The following is an 8,053-nucleotide window of genomic DNA, read 5'->3' as shown; positions in this document are numbered from 1 at the left end:
CACATACGCAGCAGCAGGGCATCGACGACGAGGACGACGACGCGGCGCAACGGAGGGGTGCAGGTCAGCGAAGGGCACATGCCACTGCTCACGCCGCTGCTGCGCTCGGTGCTCAACAGGAGTAGCTCGTGCTACGTCCTCACCACCGGAGAGGACGCCAAGATGAGCATGGTAAGCCATCTCCGTGTCCTCTCCGCTCCCATTCTTCTTTTCCTATCTAAGCTCAATCTTCTGATGCGTTTCTTCCTCCCTAAATCACATCTTGGACTTTGCAGGAGGTGCATGGGTTGTGCATTCGGATGAAGACTCAGTAGGTGGAGCAGCAAGAGGTGCCCCTCCGTAGGGCAGATTTGTGGGTGAGCTCCTCTACACGATATACTTCCCAGGTTGTATGGATGTTGTGAATATCTGGGTGATGAGAAAAGGGGTGGATGCTAGTGTGACGATGATTTAGATTGGAAGGGTAGCTTATCTTCCTCAAGATTTGTCTGTAGGTGTTCGACAAAACTCCTATAGACTGCCGGGAAGATTATATATGTAACATGTGTGCTCTTTTATTTACTCAGTAATTTTCAACTTATGGATTTCTTATCAATTCCCTTCCAAAAGAGTTCAGATTATGTAGTGTATAGGCTTACGTTCCATCAGCAGTTCTGTACACACTTGAAAGATTTGTTGGGATGAAGAGTATAAGCAATTCCATTGAATATTTGGTTAGGTTTTCACTTTTTAGTTAAATGACAGGAGCAGGAATTTAGTGTAGTATTTTCTCTGTCCTACTCTTACATTGTATATCAGCAGCTCTTTTTTTTCAACTTATATTTCTGAAGCAAAGGTTCTTTTTATATTAGACCAGTGCTTCAAGGAAGCATGAATGTCCCCCAGCCTATGTATAATATCCATGAAAGCATGGATTATGTGGAATTTGGTAATGTTAAAGGAAAGGCAATTTAATACCCCGCTCAAGAAAATTTATAATACACCTACGTAATAAGTCTCTTTGTTTTCCTTTTTCATTGCTTTCGGTTTGTTTACTGTCAACTCTCTCTCTACAGCCACACATCTATCACCAGCTGGTCCATATAGAGGAGGAGATAAGGTACATATCAAGACACCTTTCTCCGTGACTTCCGTTGTTGATGGTCATGATTCTGTTTAGTTACAGGGCGTGGGGTGCTCTTCTTGGAAGACGGTTAGCGGAGCGTGGAATTATAGTCGCTTGCATTGATTATAGGTGCTTACCCTTTGATGGCATTTCTATCTAATTTCATGACTTCTAGGCGAGTAAGTATAGATTGACATATGTCTGGTTGATGAAATATGTAAATATATCTTGCAGAAATTTGCCCCAAGGAACAATAAGTGACATGGCCAGTGATGCTTTTGAGGCATTTTCATTTATTTGTGATACTATTGCTAGCTATGGAGGAGATCCTAATCAGTAAGTGATCATTCGTTATATATTTATATCACAATACACTACTTTGGATGGACTACTTGAATATATCACAGTACACTACTATGGACAGATTATTTGAAACATCACATAGTCAGCTGTTCTTTTTATCTTGAAGGAACTATACGCCGCACTTGAATGTTTGATCCTTTTGAGCGGTGATTCTATCCAAAGTCGTTGTTCTGACGTCGGTGAGCAACCTCGGGCACCACACTGAGTGCTACCGCCTCCCCACCACTCATGACGCCAGGTGAGCTCACACATGCAGCCTCCAGCCTCTTCGTTCATGTTGCGTTTCTCATGATGATCCTATGCCTTACATCTGCCACTTTTTCGTGGAGGCTGTTCTACTTCTTCGAATTCAGGTGGCACAAGGAGGACCCAGTGGTGATCTGGCTGATGGGAAGGCCCGGCTACTGCAGCGAGCTAGCCCTCTTCTACGAGAACGGCGCCTTCCACATAGCAGACAACATGTCGCTACTCCGGAATGAGTTTGGTTGGGATCAGGTATATTATATATACCGACAGTTTGCATACTAATCAATCAATATGTATAATATTTTTCTTAGAGATTGTTTAGACCCTGTATAATCTTCTCTCTGTTTGGAATTGGATATTGGCTACTGCAGGAGTCGAATCTTATCTATGTTGATCAGCAAACTGGGACTGGGTTCAGCTACATGTCTGATTCTGATTATTCACTATATGTAGTTTTGCAATTGATGCGATTAGGATATTACTGGGGGATTTTATCTAGGTTCCAGGGTGTTGAAAATTAAAAAGAATGTAACTAAAATTTTACTAAATTTAAAGCTGCATTTAAGATTTATGGTTTAAAAAGAACATACTTCCAAGTTCCAGATCAGTTTGCGGTGTGTGTGCGCGCGCGCTCAAAAGGTATAATTTAGTTTAATGGATGCTATGCATCATGAGAGTACTTGATCTTTGTATATGTATTACAGTTTGCCATCTGGTGTCAATCTAATTTCTTAACACGAAAATGAGCAATTGTGATTCACCTCTTCTTTCCTAATAATAGTTTGCTTCTGACTAGCGACTCGTGGCGCTGGGTGTGCTTGCTTACTTTGTCGCGCAACTTCTTTGATCACCGCGTAGAACCTGACCTGGGTGTTGCAGGTTGCTCTCCCGATCTCTCTCTCATTAGCTACCGTGGTGTGCTATATAGACTGATATCTGAGTTTCATGCACCTTTTGGAAAAATGACTTGCCTTAATTGTTATGTACTATCCATTCAACTTGCTAAATGTCAAAGTAATACTACATTCTTTGACATATACCAATGGATAGAATGTGCACATCCGACCATCGATAAGAATTTTTTTTTGTATTACTTTCTTGTAGCTCTGTCCATGGTGGTCTCATGGATGTAGTGGTGACACCTCTCCAAGTATACATGTCCAAAATCATTATTTTGTGGGAATTCTCGCAGACTTTGCCTTTGTTCCAGTAATTCTTTAACAAGTATTCTTCTTCTTTTCTCAACCTCTTGCATGCAATTTCAGGCCACTCCATCTATCCATGAAATATACATGTTAGTAGCATATTTTGTGATATCTTATACTACCATCTTATCTTATATTCACATTACCGCTGTAAAAAAAATATACAATAGACTGCCTGCTACTTGATGCAATTTTAATATCTTCCTAAGAATACATACACAACTCATGTTTTGTACGAGTTATGAGAGAATACACAACTCTCAGGTTTATGTGATTGTGAGCTAGATGTTCATGCGTGTGGTTGTTTTGGCCGGTGATGTGCAGGGAGGCATGCAACGACGGCATGAAGAACAACATCGAGACCATACGTTCGGTTTCTCTGTGCTCGCTCTGCTGCCATCCACACCCGCACTATCCCAGCTCGTGTGCCGGCTCGAGGTTGGAGATCTTCTCCTCTCCCCTCCTCCTTCACACACCTTATCTTGGGGCTGCCATCGTGGTGCTTTGTATCTGCACATAATCTGTAGGTGTTCTCATCGGATAAACGTACCAGATTTTCAATCCACGGCATGATATGTGATGGAATTTTCAGCTAGAGATGGTTGTTACCTATTGGTCAGAGAAGCTATTGATAACACACCATGCATTGCAAACACAAACAAAAACGTGATTATGCATAATTCATGTACTACTGATGCTATTTTACATGGAAATCATGGGAAAAAACCCCTATCATCGATCTGATTGTTATACTACTGATTGGTTTGGTTTGCAATGTTGTAGTGATAGTAGAGAGATTTCCTTATATTATTTTACTTTTGATAGACACCAAGTTCAGAAATTATTGCTCTATAATGATAATATTCTTAGATTATTTTTGTGTATTTTTTAATTTGATGCCACTTCTATAATTAAAACAATGATGTCTCCAATGCGTATGCTACTTCTTTGCTTCAAACTATAGCATGCGTTATTACGAAAGTCACCCACTCACCGATTCTGCTCGATCTCTTCCTCCTTGGCGCTCGGCAGGAGAAGCTCAGGCCGCCACCACACAAAGGGAGAGGAACCCAAGATGAATCTATCCCGCCTTACTGTCCATGACCCGACGACAGAGACAGCTACTTCGAGCCTAGGTGTGTAGCCGCCAACCCTGCATTTCGAGCCTAGGCAACCAAGTTTGTGTCTACTTCTCTGATTAGTTGCTTATGCTTCATGGTCTTTGTGGGAAACACAACATGATGCCTTGCTGGTTCCTGAGCAAGGCCTTTTGGGACCGATCTCTCTAGCGTTAAAGAAAGTAAGATTGATGCTTTGTTTTCTCTATTTTTGTTGGGTTGGAGCAGAGTGCGTGGGTTACCAATCCCATATGCCAGTGTATAGCAAGAACAAAAAAACTTTAGTTGATTTGACTTTTAACCTAAATTTATTTAGGAAACTTATATTAACCTTTATCTTAGTTAGTTGCACCAGCTTGCATGTATTTAAGTAACTAGAGAAGTTTGGTCCTTGCTTAGCCATATAATCATAGGACAAATATGTCGTGGTTGCAATTGTTATCCAGGTGATGTTTTCAGGAGCTAGATTAAATTCAGTACAATGATTTGGCCATCGACTGTGTGAAAATATCTACAACTTTCTGTTTGAGATGGGGATATTTGTTAGATTAGCAGATGCACATTTGAGTATGATGTTATGTTGTGTTGTTAGCATGTAGAAATATTAGTATAAGCTCCGCAGAGAAGAAAAACCACAAATTTGTATAAGCTAATTACATCATTTATTTGTGTTGTTTATGGTTGTAGTGGTTGACGGCGACTAGGTTCTCAATACAGGTTCCGATCATTATTAAAGGTTACTATGTCAAAATTAGGATGTGCAAGTTGATGACGGTGACTATGGTTGTAGTCGTAAGGTATTTAGTCTTCTAAAATGATATGCATCATTGTTAAATGTCGAAATTAGGCAGTTCAACAAGAAACTTGATGGCAACATGCCTCCTAGGAATAATAAGGACATTCTTTATATAGAGGGAAAGCAAAGACATAATTGTTTCTTCTGGTTTATTGTTACTTCTTATATGTTGAGGCGTGACTAAATCATTTATGAAATGCCATAATAAACCTTTTATTATTACTTATATAGAGGGAAAGCAAAGACATAATTGTTTCTTCTGGTTTATTGTTACTTCTTATATGTTGAGGCGCGACTAAATCATTTATGAAATGCCATAATAAACCTTTTATTTCTTACTGTAGAAAGATAAAAAATGTTCACCGTTATGCACAAAATAGTTTGTCTTAAGGATTGACAATTAGGATGGGCAGGCATACTCAGCCATGGCACCTTGCTGAATGAAAATATTATTTTAGACTCCTAGTAATATATTCTTCCTTGCATTTGTTGCAATTTTTCCCACTTATGCCTTGCATTTGTGGATTCCCCCCCCTATGGTGTAGGTTGTAGTTGCTGTTGTATGATGCTTGTGTGGCTTAGGGATCGATGCTACTCCCTTTAAGATTGTTGCTTCCTGATTTTTCTTACCAGGGGTTGTCATCTAAAGTTGATTTTTATAGGAATCAGAATCTGTTCTTTTTCCTTCACCAGGAACTGGTTCCTAATTTGGCTGATGATCCTTTTCTTCCTATGGTATGCAGGCTCGTCGGCGGGGCAGTGCAAGGCATAACTCCGACGTGGTTCCTCGCCGGTTGGACGGTGTTCTGGCGCAACCCGGTGCCCACTGAGTACTGCCTCGGCTACAACCTCCCTTGGTGAGCTCCATCTTCCTCCTGCTCATCTGCTTCGGCTACTGCATTGGACGTGGCCGTGGCTATATTGATGTGGTGCTCGTTTGGTTGATGCTCTATTCCCTGCTCATGCATCGGTTCCTACTTGAGCTCTTTAGTTGTAGATGCATGCTATTCTAGGGTTTGCAGGCTGAGTTCATGTTTGGTTTCTATCATAGGAGTTCCTGCGATGATCTGGTTTACATGTGGATGCTCTGGTTGTATAGTTATGCTCCTGGATTTGCTAAATTGACCAGTAGTGTTTGTGCTAGAGCGATGATGATTAACCTTGACTGAAATAAGTGTGCCTTTGAGCAATCGAGGCACCCGTGGGTATCAAGATGGATCCTCCCTCTTGTCTCTAGAGTCCTTTTTGATCCTGTGATACTTGTTGTTCTGTCCTAGGATGGTCATTCTTGTTGAGTGATAACCAGGGAAGCTCCATTGTATAAACAAATTGATCTATGATAAGAGATGACGGGGGTAGGTTATATGATCGAGGAAAGCCGAATCTGAGCCCACTATGCAATGAACCCTGAACTATTTTTATTTATACTTAAAGGTGTTACTTATTATGCTCTGATGGCTTTCGTGCTGGGGCGATGATGATTAGCCGTGTCTGAAATAAGTGTGCCTTCGAGCAATCGAGGTACCTGTGGGTATCAAGTTGAATCCTCCCTCTTGTCTCTAGAATCCTTTTTGATCTTGTGATACTTGTTGCTCTGTCCTTGGATGGTCATTCTTGTTGAGTGATAACCAGGGCAGCTCCACTGTATAAAAAGATTGATCTGGTGATAAGAGACGGGGGTAGGTTATATGATCGAGGAAAGTCAGATCTGAGCCCACTATGCAATGAACCCTGGATCCTTTTGTTGGGGAACGTTGCAGAAAATTAAAAATTTTCCTACGGTTTCACCAAGATCCATCTATGAGTTCATCTAAGCAACGAGTCTAGGGAGAGAGTTTGCATCTACATACCACTTGTAGATCGCGTGCGGAAGCTTGCAAGGTGATGATGTAGTCGTACTCGACGTGATCCAAATCACCGATGACCAGCGCCGAACGGACGGCACCTCCGCGTTCAACACACGTACGGGACGGGATACGTCTCCTCCTTCTTGATCCAGCAAGGGGGAAGGAGAGGTTGATGAAGATCCAGCAGCACGACGGCGTGGTGGTGGATGCAGGGCGTCACAGCAGCAGGGCTTCGCCGAGACTACGAGGGAGAGACGTAACGGGGGGAGGTGGAGGCGCCAGGGGCTGGTGTATGAAGTCCCTCCTCTCCCCCACTATATATAGGGGTGCCAGGGGGGGCGCCGGCCCTAGTAGATGAGATCTACTAGGGGGGGCGGCGGCCTAGGGGAGGTTTCCCTCCCCCGAAGGCACCTTCCACCACTAGGACTCCTCCTAGGGGGAAACCCTAGGCGCATGGGCCTATAGGGGCTGGTGCCCTTGGCCCATGATGGCCAAGGCGCACCCCCTACAGCCCATGTGGCCCCCCGGGACAGGTGGCGCCACCCGGTGGACCCCCGGGACCCTTCCGGTGGTCCCGGTACAATACCGATAACCCCGAAACTTGTCCCGATGCCCGAAATAGCACTTCCTATATATAATTCTTTACCTCCAGACCATTCCGGAACTCCTCGTGACGTCCGGGATCTCATCCGGGACTCCGAACAACATTCGGGTTTCTGCATATACATATCTTCATAACCCTAGCGTCACCGAACCTTAAGTGTGTAGACCCTACGGGTTCGGGAGACATGCAGACATGACCGAGACGCTCTCAGTCAATAACCATCAGCGGGATCTGGATACCCATGATGGCTCCCACATGCTCCTCGATGTTGTCATCGGATGAACCACGATGTCGAGGATTCGATCAAACCCTGTATGCAATTCCCTTTGTCAATCGGTACGTTACTTGCCCGAGACTCGATCGTCGGTATCCCAATACCTTGTTCAGTCTCGTTACCGGCAAGTCACTTTACTCGTACCGTAATGCATGATCCCGTGTCCAACATCTTGGTCACATTGAGCTCAATATGATGATGCATTACCGAGTGGGCCCAGAGATACCTCTCCGTCATATGGAGTGACAAATCCCAGTCTCGATCCGTGTCAACCCAACAGCTACTTTCGAAGATACCTGTAATGCACCTTTATAGTCACCCAGTTACGTTGTGACGTTTGATACACCCAAGGCACTCTTACGGTATCCGGGAGTTACACGATCTCATGGTTGAAGGAAGAGATACTTGACACTTGCAAAGCTCTAGCAAAACGAACTACACGATCTTTTATGCTATGCTTAGGATTGGGTCTTGTCCATCACATCATTCTCCTAA

The 8,053-nt window shown here is 43.3% G+C and overlaps 1 long non-coding RNA gene across 3 annotated transcripts; it reads left to right on the top strand.

The window, feature by feature from the left end:
* The first annotated feature begins 291 nt into the window (after positions 1–291).
* Positions 292–1,441, top strand: LOC119271919. 3 transcript variants are annotated; one of them, XR_005134670.1, is made up of 4 exons: positions 292–356; positions 1,056–1,099; positions 1,166–1,234; positions 1,340–1,441. It is a non-coding gene; the product is annotated as an uncharacterized LOC119271919 (long non-coding RNA). The 3 variants fall into 3 exon arrangements; XR_005134669.1 differs by having other exon boundaries at positions 1,056–1,234; XR_005134671.1 differs by lacking the exon at positions 292–356 and adding an exon at positions 500–537 and having other exon boundaries at positions 1,056–1,234.
* Positions 1,442–8,053: the final 6,612 nt, after the last annotated feature.

The sequence above is a fragment of the Triticum dicoccoides genome, chromosome 3A (assembly GCF_002162155.2).
Source record: "Triticum dicoccoides isolate Atlit2015 ecotype Zavitan chromosome 3A, WEW_v2.0, whole genome shotgun sequence".
NCBI classification, from domain to species: Eukaryota; Viridiplantae; Streptophyta; class Magnoliopsida; order Poales; family Poaceae; genus Triticum; species Triticum dicoccoides.
The sequence above is the reverse complement of the archived record's forward strand: the minus strand, read 5'-3'. Positions and strand labels throughout refer to the sequence as shown.